This window comes from Bidens hawaiensis, unplaced genomic scaffold, assembly GCF_021521415.1.
Source record: "Bidens hawaiensis isolate Kalapana, Puna unplaced genomic scaffold, B.hawaiensis_p1.1 tig00006368_1, whole genome shotgun sequence".
NCBI lineage: Eukaryota > Viridiplantae > Streptophyta > Magnoliopsida > Asterales > Asteraceae > Bidens > Bidens hawaiensis.
In genome coordinates, this window is record NW_027491426.1 from 929781 (window position 1) to 955334 (window position 25554).

General features: G+C 34.9%; 1 pseudogene across 1 annotated transcript; it reads left to right on the top strand.

Annotated features, from left to right (window-relative positions):
- The first annotated feature begins 319 nt into the window (after window positions 1-319).
- LOC143632174 (uncharacterized) lies at window positions 320-2334 on the top strand (annotated as a pseudogene). The gene is made up of 4 exons (XR_013153487.1): window positions 320-418; window positions 932-1375; window positions 1750-1891; window positions 2026-2334. The product of XR_013153487.1 is annotated as an uncharacterized LOC143632174 (transcript).
- The last annotated feature ends 23220 nt before the right edge of the window (window positions 2335-25554 follow it).

A 25554-nucleotide genomic window follows, 5' to 3' on the forward strand; every position in this document is an offset into this window, starting at 1 on the left:
ATCTCTTTGCGTATGACGAACCACTGGCCCACCTAATCATCTTCATTTACCGAGACAAGGAAAGAAACTCCCATATAAATGAACAAGTAGCAATGCACTGAGACTTCAAATAAAAGGGTCTCCTGCACTTTCAAGCCCTAAGTATATTTTGTGCCTTGTAGTGGTGTAATATATAATAATCTTGTTTTGTTTTATAATAATGTGAAAAGGACTCATTTTTGTCCACTAAAAGCCAACTGGGTGTGCTCTTTTGAAGTTTCTTTTCTTTCTTGATTGAACCAGAACAAGAAAAGGGCTTATGTTCAAAGAACCAACAAAAATGTATACAGAGACTGGCAGCAGCCTCATCTTCCCCAATTTCTCACCTGGATTTTATGATGATGTTTTCTCATACTCACACAAATCCAATGCTAGCTTGGTAATTCCCACTTTCACTTATTTTGGTGTTTCATTTCTGTTATTGGTTTGAAGAATGATGATGCTTTTATCTTTGAATCTTGAACTGAAATGAAAAAGATTATGTCAAATATCTTGGTGTTCAAGTTTAGCTCAAAAATATTGTTGTTCTGTTTGTTTACTCTGACAATTAGGCATTTGCTTTATAATAGTAATAAAAAGAATAAAAAAAATAAAAAAAAACCTTTGGCTTTCATCAGAAATTTAGAAAAAAAGATGGAACTGAAGTCTATTTTTAACTGAAACTGCAAAAGCTATGTTCTTGACTGCTCTTAGGTCAAACTTCTTGGTGTTATGCTTGTTTGCTGTGAAAATTCAGCAGAAGTATGCTAGAAAATAGAAGCCCCCTTTGGATTTCATCAAAAATTTAGGAAAGAAAAAAAAAACTGGAATTGAAAGTAATTTTTAACTGAAGTTATAAAAGTCATGTTCTTGCATCTCAAAGATTCATGCTTTTTTGTTATTCTTATTACAGGATAGCTTGGTTCAGAGCTGCAACATATCAGACTATGATCATGGTGGTGAAGGTGATCTTTTCAAGGCACCCGAACCGATAATCGAGCAGCCTGTAATCACGGTTGACCCGATGACACTCATCATTTGTGGAGAAGATGACCTCACCCCACAAGAACTGAATGATGAGTTTCTGACCAATGTTTTCCATGAATACCAAGAAATCTTAGAAAAAGATGCCGAAACCGAAACATCACCACTTTCAGAGGTTTTGAACTATAAATTCGCAGTTAAAACAGATGAAAGCTCAATTGTGAAAGAACATGTTCATCCTCCTGGTCAGATCCCAAAAAGTATGAGCTCAGACTGTTTGAATGCAATGGATCGGGTTCACGAAGCTCCAATTAAACCCGGGTTTCTTGAAGTGGACTTTGAGAATGCTTATGGGATGCGAAGGGCCATAAAGGTTTACTTTTTATGTTGTTTATGCTTAGTGTTTTAACATTTGATGATGGTACTATTTAAGCCTTTAATTTTGGTTAATCTTTGTTGATATTAAAGTCGAGTCTTCTAACTTATATTAGATGGCCAAAATGCGATGTGGGTCCGTGACGGTTTGACCCCTCGTGAATTCGTGTCAATTTGACCCCTCGTGGTCCTTTGGACCAGATCATGTCATGTGACGACGCAAGTAAATCCAACAAATCATGTTCTCTTATGGACATAATTTGTTGAATTTAAGTTAGTGACCACATGACATGATGCAATTGTGTACCGACACACAAACTTATATGTGCATGCATGTGTATAATAACAATAATAATAAAATGAAATCGACAGACTCTTGCTAATGGAACTTGGAACCATAGACGCTTGTTTATCGGGCAACCACAACAATAAGTGACCACATCGTTGAAGACCGGTGGCAAAAGCTTTCAAGATACAGGATAAAGAAAAGAGAAATTTTGGTAGAAAAATTAAGGTATTCTTTTATCACACAAGGATTCCTAATCTTTTTTATTGGCTTGATTATGTTCATTGGCCATCGAGCCATGGTGTATGCTAACCAGTCAAAATTGGCATGTGGGTTTGACTTAGTTTGACTTTTTTGTTCAGTATGCATGCAGGAAAGCATTGGCAGACAGTCAGCCAAGGATCAGGGGAAGGTTTGCCAAGACAGAGGAATGTGAGATATGGAGAAAGTAATCTAAAAATACATAGGAAATGTTTACATCAATATGAAATATGTCTGGTCAAAGTTAAAGTCAAAGCAGCTTTCCCTAAATAAGCTTTATTTTTTATGGTCTGTTAAAATTAGATACAATAATGAATCAATAATCTTGTAAATTCCATATGTTGAATCCTTGTTGTATAATAGTTTCTGAAATGCTACTTCTACTTTTTATTATAAATTGAAGTCAAAATGCTGAGTTGACCTTTGGAATGTATTTTTATTAGGGGTGAATATGGGTTGGTTTGATTAATTTATAGGCTGAAACCGAACATATAACCAGTGATTTGTTCGATTTGGCTACAAGCAGTCCGATAAAATTGCTTTACTATTGTCTTAGATGTGCATAAGTTCAAGCTCATTTTAGTTCATAAATTCAATTAGGTTTTGAAGTCAAGTAAAAAGGTTGTAAGCCCATTTAAGTTAGAAGTAGAAGAGAAAAACTGATATATTATTTTTACATTTAAAAGAAACTGTAAAAGCTTTTTCTGTATATAATGTGTTATTTATAAAAAATTATAAATGTAAGGTTTCATGACGGTTCGGTCAGGTTATTGAGTTATTTATAGACATTATAATCAAACTTAAGGTTTCTCAATTTTTGTAAGGAGAAAATTATGGTTTGTGCCCTTTGCTATACGAGCGGGGAGACTATACATGTTTCATTTTCAAATTGAGTGATCTGTGTCATCCTAGTTTTCAGGCGGGCACAGTATGACTCATGCTGCTTGTTGACCATGCGTTAACCGTTTAAGAAAGTGTTGAAATGACCATTTTACCCCTAAGCCTTTAATTCAGTCTAAAAATAGTCTTTTTTAGGCTGAAGGGATGATGGTCATAAGCGGTGGTGGCTTGCGTGGTGGTTGAAACGTCGGGGTGGTTGGAAGTTTTAGAAACGCCGTGGAGGGGGAGGTGGTCTAGGGGTCGGGTTAATCGGGTTCGGGCATTTTGGACACCCCTAGCTGGATGCTAAGCAGTTAATGCGGAAAAATATCGGATATCGTCAAGGACCGATAGCTGAGATATCGGTTATCGCAGTGAGATATCGGTAATTTTAATATCATGTAAAATTCATATATATAGCAATTTAACACTAATAATTCAGTATAGTCTTCTACCATTAACAAGTTAACCTTTTTCAAATTGCAAAACACTAATAATTGTAGCAAGTAAGAATTGATTAAGACTTAAAACAATGACATTGAACACTAAAAAGTTGATAACTAAGACTTAAAACACTGATATCAGGATCAAATATTAGTCTAATATCGGTCAATATCGTTGATATAATCGGTACCGATATTCTAAACCGATATTCTGACTTATATATTGCCAAGGTACCGAAACCGATATATCACTGAAATATTAGTGATATATCGGCGATATCGACCGCAAAGGCTGGATGTATTATCCAAGAACAGTGTACGAGACGAGGTGTTATTGCTTATGGAGTGACTATTGGTGTTGTTGTCTTCAATGGTGGTGTGTGTGGGGGTGACTCACGGCGAGGGACACAATAGGTGGGGGAGATGGTGTGTTGAGACTATTTTTATTATTAACAGATAATGATCAAAATACCCTTGCCGTCAGTTGGTTAATTGATGGAAGGGCAATTTGTGCCCGCCTGAAAACTAGAATGGCACAAATCATTCAATTTGAGAATGAGGCACGTATAGTGCCCCACCCATATAGCATAAGGACACAAATAATAATTTTCTTTTTATAAGTTATTTTAGTTTTTTTTAATATGGTTCACTTCAAAGGTATGTTTTCCACTCGAATGTTGATATTTTTATTGAAAATATGAAATGATATTGGACCTAATAAAAAAGATATTTCACTCAATCAAGGACCTTTACTTATGTAGGGACTTCGGTTGTTATTATCTTCCACAACTCCTGAAATTATCTGTTGTGGTTTCTACAATTTAACTGAAGAAAAGAGAAAGAAACCAGAAAGCAATTAAATTATCTGTTGTGGTTTCTTACCATTTTATTCATAATCCCAAACATTAAACAAGCTTGCCTTTTTATAGGCTTAAACAAATAACTGAACTAAACTAAAATTACGTGACCACTATTCTAATAATTAGGAGAACCATTACTGCTACATGACTTCAACCCATGTTGCCAATAAAAACATGGGATCATAATCTAGTAAATGGATTTGCAAAATACGGATGTGAATGAAGACATATAACAATCCCGCCTGGTTAAAACATCCTTGTCATCAAGGATAAAAATAAAGACAGGACTTGTAACATCCGACTTTTATCGAAATAATAAATGAGGGAAATTTATTTATAATTGTGTGTTATTATTTAATTATGTCAAATAATAATAAGTTGGGTGGTAGGCTTGAACATAAAACATGGACTTATGGGTGGTAATGGGCTTGAGGTCCATAAGCTAAGCATATATAAACTCCTTAAACCTCCATAAAACCCTAGATCTTATAATCCATCTTTTGCCTACATTCACTCTCCATCATCCACCAAAAACCGGATATAGAAATCAAGAGGAATGAGCAAAAATCACCTAGTATTTGTTTGTCGTGCATTCAAGTAGAAAGATTGTTGATACATGTTTTGTGCGTCTCGGTCTTTATTTGGTTATTAATGTAATAATTCTAGTTTATAGGAGGTTTAATGTAAATATGCTCATTCGCCTAATTGTAAGGCACATTCGTTACCCCTTAACGAATGTGTCACATTCATATAATTTAAGCTCCATTCGTTAACCAAGATTAAAGAATGGAACATAACGAATGAAAGCTATTCGCTATGATAAATGTATTAACGAATAAGTTGTTTATTCGTTAGGTAAATGTAACGAATGACCCATTCGTTAAGTTTATCTTAACGAATGAGGTCATCCCCTATATATACCCCTGTATCTTATTTGTAATGTAACAGTTTTGATTATTCCGTCTTCCATCCCGTTACTCTGCCCGAATTCTCTCTCAACACACACACTACACACATATAACGTAATCCTTCCTAATTGTATACGTATTCAACGAAATCATCGATGTAATCTTAAGATCTAGATCCTATCGGCTCTCTCAAAGATCAAGATCAAACCCGTGTCCGAAACCAAATTTGAACCGACCTCGCAAAGGTATGTTTTAACTAAAAAGGTTCACTTTTCATGTACGAATTTGCATGAAACTTGGTAGGATGATAGACCGGGTTATGAATAATGATAAAGTAACAAACTTAAAAATAAATGGGTTAGTTGGTTCGGTTTGGGTAAAACGAGTAGTGTTTGGTTCGAAAAAAGGGCAGGTAAATGAAATCGGATTTGCATGGGATTTGGTATGGCACTAGATCACGATGAAACGTTCAATAAAGTCTCAAGCTTTATGAAAATTTGGATTAGATTTGTGACACCCCACACTCATGTTAACTCTGTTAACCCAAACTCCGTTATCTTACACGTCATACGTAGCATTTACACAAATCAGTAACGAGCCACACATATAAGGCTGTCAGTAAGCGTTGGTGACTAATGTTGAACCAGATATATTACATAATTTGAATATATTTGTTATGTGTTAGATGATTATATGTGTTACATACTTGATTTCATTATGCTTGCTTATCTTGCTAAAAAAAATTATTTCAACCTGTCGCGCATCGCGACGGGTGCGGCTAAATCCCCCACGATGCACGGAGAAGTGTCAGACGCGGATTTTGTTTATAAACTCGTTTTTGAAACCCTAAACTCCCCCAAAAGAGTTCCAGCCATCTCCAAACGATTTCACACATTTCTTTGGGTGATTTTGGTGTTCCTTGGGGGATTAGAGGTGCTAGAGATTATTGTTTTCATCCAAAAATCAATATACGTAAGTAATTCTCGTTTCTTGCTTTGTCTTGTGTTTTGCTTATTGATAGAAACCATAGAGGTTCGATTCTTCTTAAATATTGGTGTCAAATCATGAGCTTGATAATATGTGCTTGATAATATGTGCTTGATATATGATTGATTAGAAACCCTAGGATGTTGAAAAATCTTGTTTTTGTATGCGCATATGATGATAACGGATTTGTACTTGCTTATATGTTTCGATTGTAACTCAATGATAAATGATTATTTCTAATTTGACATATTCTGACAGATTTATACTCGCTTAGTGGATCATAGTTTTTCTAGTGTTACAAAACAACATGTCAAATCTGATTCGGGAATATATCTTCTCACCTAATTTCCTGACATCATAACTAGAGATTGACATAGTCAAATGGGTTGGTTTCACTTCTGGAACTTAGTATTATGAGTCTAGAAGAAAACCCAATTATCCTTGCACAAGAAGGATAAATGAGTAGAGAGAACCATAAAACTACTTTTGTTGCGAAATTTGTTGAACAGTTTGTACCTATCTACAATGATTGAATTATTGTGAGTTTTGTATGCATGATAAAATTATGAAAATTTTTTTTAGAAACCTAATACATATATAATACTTTGGTAAATTTGTATAATTTATTTCTATAATTTGATTAGTGAATAGAATTTGTTTGTACGTGAATAGAATCTGTCTCGTGAACTAAATGATCGTAAGTTAAGTTGTATGGTGAATGTTTAATTGTTTTGCCATGATATGATGTGTGATAGAGTTTTTGGTACATTTGACATTACTTATTATCACCAATGGGTCGACGAGTCAAGTTTGTGTTTGTGTGTGAGTCTATATGTGGGTCTTAGAGTCATGTGTTATTGAACACACTCTCATCACTTAAACATTTGTACTAGGTAACTAGTTAACAAGTCAAGTGTGTTCAGTTGGCTTGAGTAAAGTCTATTACATGCGACACCAGGTGAGTTCATGCTTTTTCCTATTTGTTTTTTGGAGAGAAAACACAAAACTATTTCCGTATACTTGTTTTCTAGAGAGAAAACACAAAACATTTTCCTTACTTGTTTTCTGGATTGAAAACACAAAAAATTTGCCTATATATTTTTTTCGTGGAGAAAACACGGATATACTTACACACTGGTTTTTTTGGAAGGAAAACGCTGTGCTTGTTTTAGATTTATGTAGTTTCTTATATGTCACAAGTGTATACTAGATGCCCTCAAATCTCTTAGAGTCCTTACACACATTGAACCGTTAGAATGGGAACACGGGGAAATTTAAGTAGTACTACTGGGTTTGACAAACCCCACCTACTAAAACATGATTGGAGGTCAGACGGGTGTAAATTGTCCTAACATACATGCGCCAGTGTTTTGTGAAAGACCTATTAAGAAGGCCTACATACAGTCAGCTTCGGTTCAAACGGCTAGTAGCTTGTAAATGGGTTAGCTACCCTAGTATATTTGAAAAGTGCTAAATCTGCATACACTACTTATACAATACATACTACAAATACTATATAGACTACTTTTTACTAAAACTTATTAACTCACCAACCTCGTGTTGACCCTTGAGTATATATACTTTCTCAGGTTGTTAGATGTGCTAAGGAGCGGGTTGAATTACATATGTCTGGAGTCAAACTTGTCGCATAAATTTTTATTTCACATTGTTTACATTTGATAGGCTGTGCATGTTTGAGCACGTGGTTTATTGTTTTAAACAGTTTACGTTTACGCTTCCGAAAAACTTTAAACTGTTTGGTTTTTGTTTTATCTTGTTTGATTGAGACTTAAATTGGTTTGAATATTTTAAATATGATGTGGTATAACAAATGAGCTAGATCCTGGTATGTTATACACCTCGTGTTAAGACTCCGTCAGTCAAAATTTGAGGGTATGACAAATTGGTCTCAGATCCATTAGTTATAGTGAACCCAGTTCGTTTTCAAAAAACTAGTCTATGACCTTTTCAAAGCTCAAGAACAATTTTTCAAATGTGTAAAACCATCAACACATTTTTTTCATGCATTGAATTACATAGCATTCACACACGCACCATGTTACTGATATGCGCACATTACTTATGTCACCATCCCGACCCGATAAGATATCTTTTAACTTGCTATCTCGCATCTTTCTTCATGTCCTGTTATGTCTTTTGACGCCACCATTAGTTCGAAGAGGCCTGGTATAGCACCGGTGAAAGGTGAGGAGGCATGCGAGGATTTGTCACACGTTAGTGCCCTAGGTGACACCAACGAGTGCAGTGGTTACCAGACTTAATTAGGCACTGGGTACGTAGAGAACAAGTTTCCCTTTCCTCTGCTTTTGACATTACCTCATTAACGTTCAATACTTCTGTTTATGATGCTATCACTATCTTTTAAAGGTATAATGGAAGGACATAATACCCCAATGTAAGATAAATTGACGATTACGGTCCGGAACGTAATCGTGAATCTATAGGACGTTGGTGTGAGATGGGATTCCGTTGTGTAAAACCCCTTTTTCGAAAACAAAATTCCATGGAATTTTGCTCTGTCATCTAAAGTTACTAATCCTACCTGAATGATGAATTTAGGATTTCTGATGATTTCACTTTGAATACTTTGTAATTGGATTACAATTTATTTAATGAGAATTGTTATAGTTCGATTTTGTGAGTCGTTGTTTATGAGTCACTCGCTTGCTTAATGTATGCTTATTTGATGATTATATCTTAGATACTTTCTCATTATGGCATATTATGAATGAAGGATATCATGGTTGGACGTGGCGACATTAATATGAATCAAGGAAAACTTATGGCATTGATCAACGACCGAGTGAATGAGGCCCTAGCTACTTTTTAGGCTGCAAAACCCCGGAGGTCCCCTAGTTAATTCTCCCGTGTGTACATTTAAGCCCTTTATGGATTGACTCGCATGTTCAATGGAGCGGATGGTACTATGAGTCTTCTTCGCAGGTTTGAAAAGACAGAGTCTTCATTTGTGATATGTAACTGTCCTCAAGCTGATTGTGTCAAGTTTGCTTCTGGCACCCTATAAGATGCTGCATTAACATGGTGGAACACTCAGACTCAGATGCTGCACCCTTCCTACAAAAATGTGGAAAGGTACCTCAATGGTTTGGTCCCGCATATCCAAAGCGTGGTGACTTCATCAAACCCCAGAATGATCCAGCAAGCTATCCAGTTGGCATACAAGCTTACTGAGAAAACAATTCAATAGGGTACGTTACCGAAGAAGGGTACACATGTTTCTACTCCAGTGTATAACAAGCACAAGTGGGACAACAGTCAGAGCAAGGGTTCAAGCTCTAATCAACCTCAAACGTAACAATCGAAAAGTTTTGACAACAACCGTACCTTTAATCAACGGCCGACGACAGAAAACAGGGTGAAGGCGAATGAGGGTAACCATCCTAAGTGTGATAAATGCCACTTCCATCATCATGGTATCTGTAACTCGAGTCGATGTGAGCATTATGGCAAAAGAGGACATGATGTGAAGAATTTCAGGAGCCGATTTCCAGGAGAATACCAACAGCAGACGCAAAAACAACTTGACAGTACAAAGAAGTTGTTTTCAGTATGGTAATGAGGATCCATTTATGAAGGATCGCCCTCAGCTAAATCAAAACAATGCTGACAACAATAATGATGATGGAAATGCAAATGATAATGGTACCGGTGCTAGGGGAAGAGCCTTTGTGATTGGTGGGCGCAACTAAGGGAATTTCCATCGCATTCCTGGTAAGTTTCTTACAAACGGCTATTTCGAATGTATCATGCTCTTTTTATTGATACCGGTGTTGACTGGAGGTTTTGCCATCACTAGTAGTTACTCAATTCTATCCCAGCACATCAGGTTAATTTATAGTAGGAAAAATAGAAACCTATTATTCTTAAAGAGGTGTATGCCCACTCTAATCTAACCAGTGAACCCAATACTAAACGACACCAGTTTATTTTTGGGATGAAAATCCTTTCAACAAGGGGATGATGTGACAACTGGAAAATATTTTTTATGCAATTGCAAGACTGTCCAAACATTTGCGGCACTAACCAATACACAGGATGTCTACTAAATTCATTTTGACCTTTCAATGGATGGGAAGTCCGTTGAATTCATTGTGGTCATACTTATAGACTGGGACTCTACTTATTTACTTAGCAGCACCTAATAAGTTTCAGAATGAAATTTTTTCCAACAAGGGATAATGTGACACCCCGCACTTTCACGCTAACGCTGTTAACCAAACTCTGTTATCTTAAACATCATACGTAGCATTTACACGAGTCACACATACGAGTCCGCCAGTATGAGTTGGTGATTAATGTTGAACTATATAAGTTTCCATAATTTGAATATATATGTTATGTGTTACATACTTGATTACATTATGCTTGCTTATAATTTAAAAAAAATAAAAAATAGTAAGAAAATAAATTATTTCAACTCGTCACAATGCGTGACGGGCGTGGTTAAATCCTCGCAATGCGCGGAGAAGTCTTAGACGCGGATTTTGTTTATAAACTCGTTTTTGAAACCCTAAACACCGCAAAAGACCTTCTTCCATCTGCAAATGACTTCACACAATTCTTTGGGTGATTTTGGTGTTCAATGGGGGATTAGAGGTGCTAGAGATTATAGTTTTTATCCATAAATCCGATATACGTAAGCAATTCTCGTTTCTTTCTTTGCCTTGTGTTTTGCTTGTTGATAGAAACCCTTGAGGCCCGATTCTTCTAAATATTGGTGTCAAATCATGAGCATGATGATTTGTTCTTGATATATGATTGATTAGAAACCCTAGGATGTTGAAAAATCTTGTTCTTGTATGCGTATATGATGATAACAGATTCTGATAGATTTGTACTCGCTTATTGTTTCGACTATAACTCAATGATAAATGATTATTTTTAATCAATTCTTGATTTCATAATGTTATTCTTTAAGTGTAGTTTCCGGAATGCTATAGTTTGTAATTTTTGGACGAGTGGATCATAGTTTTTCTGATTTTACAAAACAGCATGTCAAATCTGATTGGGGAATATAATTCCTGACATGATAACTTGAAATTGACATAGCCAAATGGGTTGGTTCCACTTCTGGAACTTAGTAATATGAGTCTGTTGCATAGTTTGTATCTATCTTCAATGATTGAATTATTGCGAGTTTTTTATGCATGATAAAAATATAACAAATTTTTTTAAGAAACCTAATGCACATAAAATACTGTGGTAAATTTTGTAAAATTTATTTATTTGATTTGATTAGTGAATAGAATTTGTTTGTATGTGCTAGAATTTGTCTCGTGAACTAAATGATCATAAGTTAAGTTATATGATGAATGTTTGGTTGATTTACCATGATATGATGTGAGGATATGTGTTAGGAGTTTTTGGTACATTAGAGGCTACTTATTATCACCAACGAGTCATTGGGCCAAGTTTGTGTTTGTGTGAGTCCATACGTACGTCTTAGAGTCATGTGTTGTTGAACACGCTCTAATCACTTAAACACTTGTACTAGGTAACAGTTAACGGGTCAAAGTTCATTCAGTTGGTTTGAGAAAAGTCTATTACACGCGACACCAAGTAAGTTCATGCTTTTCCATATTTGTTTTATGGAGAGAAAACACAAAACTATTTTCGTATACTTGTTTTCTAGAGAGAAAATACAAAACATTTTCCTTACTTGTTTTCTAGATTGAAAACACAGGACATTTTTCTTACTTGTTTTCTGGATGGAAAACACAAAGCATTTGCCTATACTTATTTTCGGGGAGAAAACACGGACATACTTACATACTGGTTTTCTAGAAGGAAAACGCAGTGACTTGTTTTAGATTTATGTACTTTCTTTTATATCACAAGTGTATACTAGATGCCCTCATATCACTTAAATTACTTACACACCTTGAAATGGTAGGATGGGATCACGTGGATGTTTAAGTAGTACTACTGGGTTTGACAAACCCCACCTGCTAAAACATGACTAGAGGTCGGACGGGGGTAAATTTTCCTAACATACATGCGCCAATGTTTTGTGATAGACCTGTTAAGAAGGCCTACATACAGTCAGCTTCGGTTCAAATGGCTAGTATCTTGTAAATGGGTTAGCTACCCTGGTATATTTGAAAAGTGCTAAATATACATACATTGTCACACCCCAACCTAAGGCGGAATTACCGGGGCGTGATCCGATTGCTCACTACTCGAAGATGCTATCAAGAATTTAAATGACAATATCTAATTAATTATTTTACTTAGATAATACACACAGTAACCAACTATAACAAAACAGTTCAAATAAATATCTCTATAACAAATTAAAATTCATGTTTGTCTTCATTAAAACCCTAAGGTCTTTCTAAGTGTCCATACTTCAACTTCAAATCAATAGCAACCTGCATATGCGTAGAAAACAGAGTTTGTCAACAACACATTTTGAGTAAGTTTACCACCACTTTTGCAATAAAATAATGTTAATATAATAAATAAGAGATATAATCAAAATGTAATAAATGCGGGGTAATGAAATCAAACCATGAGCGAATAAGTTGTCGATTAAACCATTGCCAAGCGAATCGGGCGCCGGTAAATTAACCATGAGCAAATAATGATAAGACCGTTGCCAAGCGAATCGGGTGGTGGTCAATGAGAACCCTCCACAAGGGGATATGCCAAACGAATGCACAAATAAACAAGTAAGCACATAACAAGTATATTTGATTAATCATACATAATTACACGTTTGCTATTTTTGATATATATATATATATATATAGTATGATATACGCATATGTCCCCAAAACATTTTGAAAATTGAGTTAAATAGGGGAACGATAAAACTCACCTTAGATTAAAGGCAAGTGATTAATAATTAAGATAAACGAACTAAAGATTAAGCGAGTTGTGCACTACACGTCGAATGAGATTAATGATCAGAACATGAAACTTTGAGATATGATAATATAAGTAAAAACTAACTTAATTCCGATGGAATCGATCCAAACGGACATCTAGAACTCCGGTTATGCTAAATTAAAGATTTAAGCGAGCTGGTACTGACCAGAATCTGAACAACGAGTCAGTAGCCTTAAAATTTTGTTAGGATAATAAAAGTCTTCTGGACCGAACGTTGAATCCAATCAGAAGTATGAGAAAACGTAAAGTCAAACTTGTTGACTACTTTGCCCTTTAACGGGTTTTAAGCGAATTGACCAGTCAACACCCTTCAACCATCGAAATTGATTGAAGGTTATTGACTAGGGAATATATATGAACGATTTCTATGTTTACAACTTACAAGGAAAGTGAAAGAACAAGAGAAACGAAGAGTCAAAGGTCCACACGTATGCAAAGTCAACCGTTTATGAGCGTATCTTCAACAATAAATCAAAACCGGAGAAGATGATGAAGGGTGGAGGTATCTGATGGCTGGAGGTTGTTTATTTAGGGTTTAGGGAAGTTTAGGGTAGGAGAAATAAGGGGTTGTTTATATAGGAAACACTAAACGAACTAATTATGGTTATTTACTTGTTTAAACAACCGAATAAGCATTTAATGACCGAATCAATGAAATAAACCAAAAGATTTGTTCTTGGTCAGTAAGAAACGAATTGGGACTTGTATTTTAGTTATAATACAATTACTTGGTCCTTAATTCACTCAACTATGCCTATAATACACGATTTGCATACCAAAAACAAGATAGGAAACAAGATCGAACAAAAGATTATGTGCAGCATCTCCACGGCGGCACGTGGAGGGCATGGGGCTCCCCCACCGTGCGGCGCTCTGGAAAAGGAAGGGTGGTGTTTGGTTTTTGGTAATTTCTAGCCCTTGAACTTCCTAAAGTTGCTATTTCTTGTTTATTGTTAAAGTAAAATCAAAGAATAAACAATTTTGCAAAGTTTAAGGGTACAATATGAAAATAAAATTCTTAGTTACTTATAAACACTTGATTTTAATTAATGATAAAGATCCAAAAAATATTCACGGTCGGATTATGTGTAAACAAATACGGGTTTGAAAAAATCCGAAATGTTATAGTCTCCCCTACTTTAGGAAATTTCGTCCCGAAATTAAGGAAAAACTAAAACATAATTGTTTTGAAAATAATTAACTTCTAATAAAAATATTATAATATAGAACTTCTAATAACCGAAGCAACGCTTCAAATGACAATACGATAAGGGCACTTATATATAGGATGTACCAGCGGCATATCCACCATGTCCTTATCTTCTTATTATTCGTACCGTTACCCAAATTACTTTCGGTTCTAGATCATGACACACAATCATACGCATTATGATTTCCATGCGAGGGCTTGGATAATTATGTTCGTGACCATAATTACTCTTATCGTCGGATGGTCAGCATAACTCGTTCCATCATGTGGGTTATAACACATTTAAAATCTTCATTTTGAAATAAACAAATGTTTTGATAACTTTAAATATAAATTCAAGAGATACTTATTAAATGTTCGGATTTGATTCATAAAACCAGGTGATTTCTATTATATCTTTTGTTATATCTTTTGATTAGGAAAGTTACAAATTTTGGAGATTGAAATGGATTTCTTGAAGCAGACATTTGAAATGAATTATGATGATCGAGACTAAGCTAAGAGTAGAATATGAAGTTAACCGTGATAGATAAAGGAACTTGATTCATGAGATGATGCAAAAGTTTAATTTATAACAGTTCATAAGATAGTTGATAACATGTGGAATCTTTAAAGATCGTATTCATTAGGAACAAAATTCTTAAGATTGTGAGTATAAATTTAAACGAAGATTTTGGTAAGTCGAGTTTAGTTAGTTGAGAACTTATGAGATTTAAAGTGAAGTTAATATAAAGTTATAGCTTTTCAAGTTTGTGAATTTGAGATGAGATTAATTCGATTAAGATATTCTTAAAATATTGTAATAGTTAGTAATTAATAATTTAAATATTAATGATAATGCGAAAATATACGTACTTGAATTAAATTGTTAATAGATTAAATTGGGAAGCGGATATTCCCGAATCACCGAGATAGTCCTATTCCAATTAAATTTTAAAAATCAGATAAAATATAAAGTAAGTAATTGAAGATATTAAATTAGATTAAATTGGAAATTCATGGATTTTTCCTTTTTTCACAAAATCGTTTTAAATATTAGGAAATATATAAGTTGAATTATTGATAATGGAAATTCAAATAAATAATAAATAAGATAATTGCGAAGCTAGAAATGCATGAACCACCATGACTATTCTAACATTATGAATTTATCATTTAAAACGTTCAAAATTTTCAAGGTGTATTAAAATCAAAATAGGGAGTTGAAATATTTATGAACCAACTTTCAGTTTCAACTAAATAACGATCTTAATAAATAAATGATGGGTTTTAATGGGGATTAAACCAAAAAGTCAATTTTTTATGGTAAAAGTTTAATTAACGGAAGTTTTAATTTAATAATGAAAATTAAATTTTAATAATTAAATATTCAGTTTTAATAATAATAAAAGTTACAATAATTAATTTTTAATAATAAAGACTTATAAAATGGGAAGTAAGTTGTGAAAACTAACATGAGGTTGAGGGAAAAACAAGTAGTAATAAAATATTTTATAGTTAAAATTGAGGGTACGGATTTAAGTGCACTTGGTAGTTTATAGTTTGAGGAAATAAATGAGAGTAGATAATTTAATTAACTTTATAATAGATATAAGTTATTATAAGATTTATTGTTTGAGGTATTTTAGTTTTGTCGAGGTTGGCGGTTGGTCGGTTAATAGCATACAGCAGCAACTCCTTGGTGATTCTAGTAGTCGTATGGTGATCAAGAGCAGCCGACGAACGACGTTGATATGAGGATGATTTCCTAGGGAAGACATTCTACGAGAACCGAAAATGAAATTTTATGAGATGATGGGTAAGTTTTGTGAATACGTTGATGCGAGATAATAGAGAAGTGTACCTAAATATAATTGTGCAAGTGATGACTTGAGGACGAGTCGGGATTTAAAATAATGTGAATAATTTTTGAGATATTTAATTAAATAATGTTTATAAAAATTTCAAAAGTAAAATGTTATTGGGTTGGGCTTTCCATGGGCTTCCCATGGTAGCTCGAGATTTCAATAAAATAACGAAACATGTTCAATGAGTTGGCATCCAATGAGCTTTCCATTGCAATTTGAATGGCCCAACTAAATAAAGCAACATATAGTTTGTGAATTGGCCTCCCATGAGCGTTCCATGGCAATTTGTTGGCCCAATTCAAATAACGAGTAATAAACCATTGAGTTGTTCAGCCCATGAGCGTTAGATGGCATTTAACTGACCCAACTAATTAACGAATTATCAAATCAATGGAGTTGGTCGGACCATGAGCATTACATGGCATTTAACCGACCCAACTAAATATCGAATCAATGAATCAAATATGAGTAGTTGGTGTATCTCGGGAACCACTCAGAAGATACATTCCAACCCAAAAATCAAATCGAAAATGGTTTAGGAAATGGATAGCTGGAGTGCCCACGGATTTCCATGGATTTTTCACCCAACTAAGCATTTAAAATAATTTAAAAACACAATTTGGAAGTATAACGGTTTAGCCGGCTATGTTTACCAAACAACTGTTTAGCCGATTACAGGTACCACTTAAAGTTATGGTTGTACAAAATTTGTCATACCCCCATGCTTCAAGGTGAAAGAGCAAAAATAAAACACGGGAATTCTTAAGGAATTTCCCACAATAAAAGATAATCTACAAAAATAAAAGATTTAGAAAAATATTTTGAATGTGAGGCATAGCCTTGGAATTTGTGTGTGTGTGTGCAATAAACATATAAGATACAATATAATATACAATATAATAAAATAATTAATCTAATAAAGCTGTAAACATTTTAAATACATATAAGGCAGTTTAGATAAGCACGTATAGGGTCCTAGCATATGACTAGGACAATTTCTAACGACCTATCTTATAACCTTCGGCTCTGATACCAATCTGTCACACCCCAACCTAAGACGGAAATGTCGGGGCGTGATCCGATTGCTCACAGCTCGAAGATACTATCATGAATATAAATGACAATATTTAATTAATTATTTTATTCAGATAATACACACAACATCCAACTATAACAAAACAGTTCAAATAAATATCTATATAACAAATTAAAATTCATGTTTGTCTTCATTAAAACCTTAAGGTCTTTCTAAGTGTCCATACTTCAACTTCAAATCAATAGCAACCTGCATATGTGTAGAAAACAGATGTTGTGTAAGTTTACCACAAGTTTTGCAATAAAATTTTACTACTCTAATAAAAGGCTACTTCATTGTGCCACGTGTCAAGCTCTCATCACTCCTCACTTTTTTTAACCCATATTCAATAAATGGTTTTTATTTCGGGTCAACCTGTCTAAATAACAGTTTCCGGATCCTTTTATTATTCTGCCCATTTCTTTTCATAGCACACACCCAACCCAAATAACAAATCCTAATTCCCATCGCCATTCATCCCACCGCCGTCTCTAATAAAAAACTACATATTCTGGCCACTTGTCAATCATAGCCTTCCTCACATTTATTCAACTCATTTCAATATATAGTCCTTATTCTTTAATTCATTTCAATATATGAATTCAATAATTTTATTAAATGTAAATCATAACCGATTCATTCATTAGCAGATGATCTCAAATGACATCATATTAATTAATTAAAAGGTATGATATTTTATGTGCATGGATATTTTTATTTTTGTTGATTTCATGGATATAGTATCATTTATTTGGATTGGAATGCACTTGAAGAACCTTATTTGTCACACAGAAGAGTTATAAGCAGGCATATTTGTTACCTTATCAAGAGTTACAAGTAGACATGGACTAAAGATTTTGATTTTTGATAAACAGTGTATACCGACCAATACAATCACAAATGTAGTATATAATGAAGGTTTTACTTATTTGCAACATATTTGTGTAATCTTAGTTATGTAATTTATGTTATTTTGTTGTAAATTGTAATTTTATTAACATTATATGATCATTTTTGTTGATTGTATTTTACTTAATCGTTAAACTTTAAAATTTACATCAATTAACCGTGTAATACACGGGTCTCAAACTAGTAGTATTAATATAATAAATAGGAGAAATAAGCAAAATGTAATAAATGCGGTAATGAAATCAAACCATGAGCAAATAAGTTGTTGATTAAACCATTGCCAAGCGAATCGGGTGCTGGTAAATCAACCATGAGCAAATAATGATAAGACCGTTGCCAAGCGAATCGGGCGGTGGTCATTGAGAACCCTCCACAAGGGGATATGCCAAACGAATGCACAAATAAACAAGTAAGCACATAACAAGTATATTTGATTAATCACACACAATTACACGCTTGCTATTTTTGATATATATATATATATATATATATATATAGTATGATATAATCATATGTCCCCAAAACGTTGTGAAAATTGAGTAAAATAGGGGAATGATAAAACTCACCTAAGATTAAAGGCAAGTGATTAATAATTAAGATAAACGAACTAAAGATTAAGCGAGTCATCCACTACGCGATGAACGAGATTAATGATCAGAACCTAAAACTTTGAGATATGATAATATTAGTAAAAACGAACATAATTCCGCTGGAATCGATCCAAACGGACATCTAGAACTTCGGTTATGTTAAATTAAAGATTTAAGCGAGCTGGTACTGACTAGAATCCGAACAGCGAGTCGGAATTCGGGTTTTGGTCAGTAGCCTTATAATTTCGTTACGAGAATAAAAGTCTTCTGGACCGAACGTTGAATCCCATCAAAATTATGAGAAAACGTAAAGTCAAACTTGTTGACTGTTTTGCCCTTTAACGGGTTTTAAGCGAATTGACAAGTCAACACCCTTCAACCGCCGAAATTGATTGAAGGTTATTGACTAGTGAGAGAGCATAGACGGATCTAGATCTATGATGACATTGATGTTTACGTTGATTATGTATACGATTAGGCAAGGATTACTTTAGTGTATGTAGCGTGTGTTTTGAGAGAACAATTGGGCAGAGTAACGAGAGGATATTGGAAAATAATCAGAACTGTTACATTAGAATAACTTACAGGGGATATTTATAGGAGATGACCTCATTCGTTAAGATAGACTTAACGAATGAGTCATTCGTTACACTTACTTAACGAATAAACAAGCTTATTCGTTAATACTTTAATGATAGCGAATAGCCCACATTCGTTATATTCCATTCTTTAATCTTGGTTAACGAATGGGACTTACATTAAGACGAATATGACACATTCGTTACGGAGTAACGAATTTTAACGCCCGTTAATTTTTGGTTCTAGGATTCGAAGCTTGTAAAGTATGTATATTTCTCGGGATTTAACCGACGTTTCTCGGAAACCTTCTCTTCATCTCGGTATGTTAAATCATTTAACTTTTCTTCCAAGTTGCCATACACTTCAATTTTGAGGGGCTAGGATGAAACTTTTTATATTATATCACAAAACTTAAAAACCCTAACCCCCCTCTCTTATGCTGTTCGATCGGTGCCTTCACAGCCCCCCCCCTGCGATTTTCCTTTTTCCAGCCAAGTCATGAGCATAAAACATCAATTGAAGGTTAGTACTATTTCCCTACAAGTCTTTACACCTTAATTGATCATTATATTACGCGTATTGATCGATAAACGACTTGTTTTAGGTTAACCGGGTGGCTGTCCAATTGAGCGGTTTCGGGACTGTTTGGTTGAGGTTTTTACACCAAAATCTTCCTAGGTATGTCTAGTATAACATACTTAAAAATCATGTTCATTGGTGTTCGTTAGATTGGTCAACTAGTTGTAGTTTGATTGTTGGTGTTTGGTTGACTAGAATTGTAGTTTGAAGCGTTTAACGCGAGGGTTGAAGTGATTAAAGACCAATTCAGCACGGGGGTACTTGGTTTGATGTACGGGCTGTTGAAAAATCATTTTTATAAGTTATGGGGCTGAATTGGTTGTCGGTTACTCAAATGGGTCGGTACAACGCGCAATTGAGTTTATTGAATAGTTGGTGCGTTGTACTTGCGAGTTACCGACCCATTTGACTCATGTAGCGTCGTGTGGACTTGTTGGCTGTGATTTTATCATGTTGGGTCCACACGGGGCTGAGTTGTATGTTAATGGCCTAAATGACTCTTAAACGCGCGTGTTAGTGTCACCTAGTGCTTCCGGGGGTAAATTGGGAATTCTTTATTCCCGGGAGTATCTAAGGGTCGTGTTGGTGAATGTAAGGCCCCAGGGGGCTGTTATGATTGAGTTCGATGAGGTCGAGGCTTTAGGTAACTCGAACCATGTTAGAACGTGTCGTAGGATAAACAAGTCCTTTCGATGTCGATTGTAATGTTTGTATGTAAACCGACAGTGTCACACCCTCAAAATCCACTAACGGAGTTTTACCGTCAGAGGGTGTGAACTGGCAGGATCGGAATCATTAGTTATAACCAAACCAAAGAAAAACGTTTAAATGAAAGTAAGTGCGGAAGCGTAAAACCTTAATTCAAAAGTTGCGTCACGCAGGACGACTTAAAACCAAATGTAACTGTTAAAATTAAGTTTGCAGAATAAAAGTGTTTTCATTAATGCATGCTCCTAAACCGCGCGCCCGCCTCGGCTACCTGAGAATAACATACTAAAAGTGTCAACACAAGGTTGGTGAGTTCACAAGTAAAATAAGATAAATCGTTTAGCGTTTTGCGTAACCTCGTTACGACGTTTAAATGTTGCGTAACCCCGTTACGACGTTTGAGTGTGTTACCACGTTACAGCGTTTGAGTGTGTAACCACGTTACAGCGTTTAAGTGTGTAACTACGTTACAGCGTTTAAGTGTGTAACCACGTTACAGCGTTTAAGTGTGTAACCACGTTACAGCGTTTAAGTGTTTTGCATTACCAGATAGTGTTATGTCAAATTATATATCGATAGGTAGCTAATCTATACAACAAGTATCGCTAAGTGGTTCGAGACCGAAGCTGACTGTTTATCAAGTGCCCGTCACCAGGTCCTCCAGACCATGGTAAGTGTTAGCCAAAATTTACACCCACTCAACCTCCAGTTGAGCTTAGCGTCGGGTGGGGTTTGTCAAACCCAGTAGTACTACCCAAAAGTGACTCGCTATTCCAAATATTAACCAGTCCGATGTGTGGGACTTCAAATGTTACGTATGCCGCTTAGCCTTTACAAGTGATATATAATTTATAACAAAATCTTTCATATGCGTTTATCTCAGAAAATATGTTTATCGGAGTATGTTATCTCCCCCAAGTGAAAAACGTTTGAAAACAGTTTAAGAGTGGGGTAAGTGAACTCACTGTTTGCGAAGAATATCCGATCTAGATCACCGAGTGATGCGCGTCGTAGAAAACTCTCTAGCGTTCTAAAATAACAAAGAGATTTTCTAAGTATCGGAATGTTTAACGAGTCTCTAGACTCGGCACATAATACCTATGCACGTAACATGTTTCGTGTTTCGTTTGTGAATCGTGTGTGACTTAAACAAGTAAAATTGTGATACGATACATGAGTGAGCAATTACTTTCGTGTCACGTATTAATAACATACTTATTAGCAATTATTCCCGTAGGGGCATTTTGGTCAACAAACAAAGACTAACTAACCATTATTCCCCATAAGGGCAATTTGGTCAATTCATGGCAATCAACTAGCAACTATTCCCCGCAAGGGTATTTTGGTCAAAATACAACAATTATATAAAAACTATCATATTTCATGCATTCCTATACAACTCAGCAGCTAGTTTCGTTATGACAGAATTTCTACTTGAAAGATTGCACTAGTTTACCGATTATAACGTCTCAATTAATTTACCAAAAATTACCACAGGAGCATACATATCTTAGGTTTCCAGAACATCTTTTATCTTATTTTTATTCCATATAGATTGTTCATAATGATCAAAACATTACAGCTAACTTATATCAGTCAGATTCATGCACATCAGAATGTTATTTGCAATTCCCGTTAAACGAAAAATCCAATAAATGCAAGACCACTTGGGTTTGGTTCCTAACTCAGTGAGTCAACCTCCAGAAGTGGAACCAACCCAATTGGTCTCGTAGTTCATGAGATATAACATTTACAACATAACCTAACAGCAGGTCTAACAGCTCAGCTTTGCATCACGTTTTTGTAAAATCATAAAAGTATAATTCCACTTATCCAAAAATTACGAATTTATACTTTATAGAAACTAGACTCAACCTAGTTTACTGCAGTACCCACAATCTCAATCAATTTTCACGTTTACACTTCGTTACAGTCAGTTAAACATCGTATATACGTTCTGTCCAGAATCTGTTAACATCAAAACTCATCATAATAACAATCTATGAACTATCATGCATCCATATAACCCTCTAGACACTATAACTACTATCCATGCATATCAATTACACCATACATACAAGATTAGGGTTTGTGTTTTAACTCAAATCAAAGACAACAATCAATCAAGCAACAACATCAATCTAGTTATCAATCCATTATCCAACTAACAACAATCATATTAATCACATACATACACATGATCGGCCGATTAGGGTTTACACACAACCCATTAAACATCAAAATTAAACAACAAAGAGGTAAGAGGTGATCAAGTATACCTTCCTAGCACCTAGTTCTTGGATTAATCCCTTGATTTGATGTGTGTATGTGTGTTCTTGTGGACGGCAGCCGTGAGGGAGATGGAGGGAGAGAGGCCGATCGGGTTGTGGTGTGGGGGAAAAGGAATAGGTTAGGGTTTTAGTGTTAAGGTTATATTTATAATAATACAAGTTACACTCTAGTCCCTAATCTTCCAAATGTTACATCTCTAGCCTAAATAGTTGGTTCCTGTTTCTTGTTTAACATTCCACATAACAATCAAGTAACACACATATATCTAACACATAATTAACACATAATTATTGTTTTGACGTTTGTCGTTTGTTTATCAATCGTTTGCGTCAACTCGTTTGCGTTTCGGTGCAAATCCCGAAAGACTACACATGTAGTAAGTGTTTAAGCGTCATTTAAACCCTAGTTTAAATGTAATGAAGTGTGCGTTATAGATTCAACGATCTTAAAGTTTGAATTGACGGAGTTGAGTTAACGGGGTTAACCTGAAATTGACGATTGTCACATCATTCCCATGTTAAAGAATTTTCGTCCCGAAAATTTGAGTCAAGTCGTGATGAGAGCCTGAAAAAGTAAGAAAGATTTTCAGTTTGTCATAGACAGGTGTTTGAGTTTTGGGATTACTTAGGGATTACCTAGCTCGTGGTGAATACGTGTCTTGTGTCAGGTGAGTTCATGATTGTAAGACCCCGAATCTGGGAATCCTACAGTTGGTAATCATACAAGAAACTTATAAAAATTTAAAACCAAGAAAAATTTCGTTTTATTTAAAACCGATTCAGAGTAAATAACAGCGGAATAATAAGTGCCAAGATTTCCAAAACTTAACCAAATTTTCTTTTAAACTCAAGGCAACCCATTTCATTTTAAAAACTAGTTTAGAGTATAAAATCAGTGGAAATTCACAAGCACTAAAACAAGTTCCCAAAAACCGGGAAATATGCCCAAAACCAAATTTAAATGCGTTAAGTAATAAATTAAAAATAAACAGTCAAATTTTCCCGACTAGCTATGCCTTCAACCAACCGAGTAGTCTCGAGCACGTCCAAGCGGTAAGCATCCTCCTCTTAACCTTAAACTCACACTAACATACACACAAAGTCAGCTTGAGCTGAGTGAGTTCAAGTTTTAAATATTGACATCCATATAAATCATTCCAAGTGTTTAAAATATTGACATCTATATAAATCATTCCAAGTGTTTAAAATATTAACATCTATATAAATCATTCCAAGTGTTTAAAATATTGACATCTATATAAATAATTCCAAGTATTTAAAATATTGACACCTATATAAATCATTCTAAGTGTTTAAAATATTGACATGTATATGAATCATTCCAAGTGTTTAAAATATTGACATCTATATAAACCATTCCAAGTGTTTAAAATATAATACGGGATATGAACAATTAGGCCATAATGAAGTATAAGTAGTCATACTTATATATCTATATAATTATATCCCTATGCTTATCATTCAAGTAATAACATCAGGGTCGAGAACACATACAACCCAAACACGTAATATCCGAGTAATAACATCAGGGTCGAGCACACGTACAACCCAAACATGTAACATCTGAATAATAACATCAAGGTCGAGCACATGTACAACCCAAACACGTAACATCCGAGTAATAACATCTGGGTCGAGCACACGTACAACCCAAACACGTAACATTCCATCCAACGTATGCAAACACAAAGTAGGCATACGCAAACATCCTTAGTCGATAATGACTAATTAACATCGCCAATAATTGGCCATAAAATAACGCATGTATAAACATACGTATATATATATACATCATTCCAAAATATACCATACTAAAAGTAAGCCTATGGTCATAAAGTAACACATGCGTATACATACATAAATATCATCTCAAGACATGCTATGATACGAGTAAGCCTATACCCTTGAGCCTAGGCCATAAGTAATATATATAACCTTAAGGAATATATGACCATAAACGAGTCTCAAATATCCTAAGGCATAGAATATAACTCCCACATAGTTTTATAAGTCCACAAATACAAATAAGGCTATGTAATACCATTCAAAGAGTTTTAACGAGTAAAATCGGGTAAGATTGTTATACAGTGTGTATGCTAGCCCAAAAATTGAAAAGAGTAAAAAGGGGCATCATGAACTCACCTGACACGAGGCACACAATCACAACGGGCTAGAGGATCCTTAAGTACTACCACAACTCAAATGCCTGTCGGATTACGAACAATAATTACTAACGGTACCGAATCGACTCGTTTATCCTACGAGGCTTTCTAATATGGTTTGATGGACCTAAAGCCCCAACCATAATAATACCATTTACATCAGCCCCCGAGGCCATGTATTTACCAAAACCACCCTTAGTTAATGCTGGGGACAAAGGATTTCTAAACTACACCCGAAAGTTGTTAATTTTATCGAATACGCGCATTAACGGGTTGTATATGCACTTAGCAACCAACTCAGCCCCGTGTGGACCAGATTTAGTAAAATCACAGCCAACAAGTCCACACGACGCTACATGAGTTGGATGGGTCGGTAATTCGCAAGCACGATGCACAAACTACCAACAAACGCGAAATCCTAGTTTTTCAATCTATTGACAATTGATCAATCAAACGAGCTTTATAGCCCACGATACTAAGGTAAAACGCATATGACATACCTAGGAAGATGACGGAGCAAAACCTCACTTCAAACAGCCTTGACAAGAACACAATTGAACATCCACCGGTTAAGCCTAAAACGAACTTATCGATCAATAACAAGTAAAACGTGTAGATTTTAGCATGCGAAGTTGCATTTAATTACATA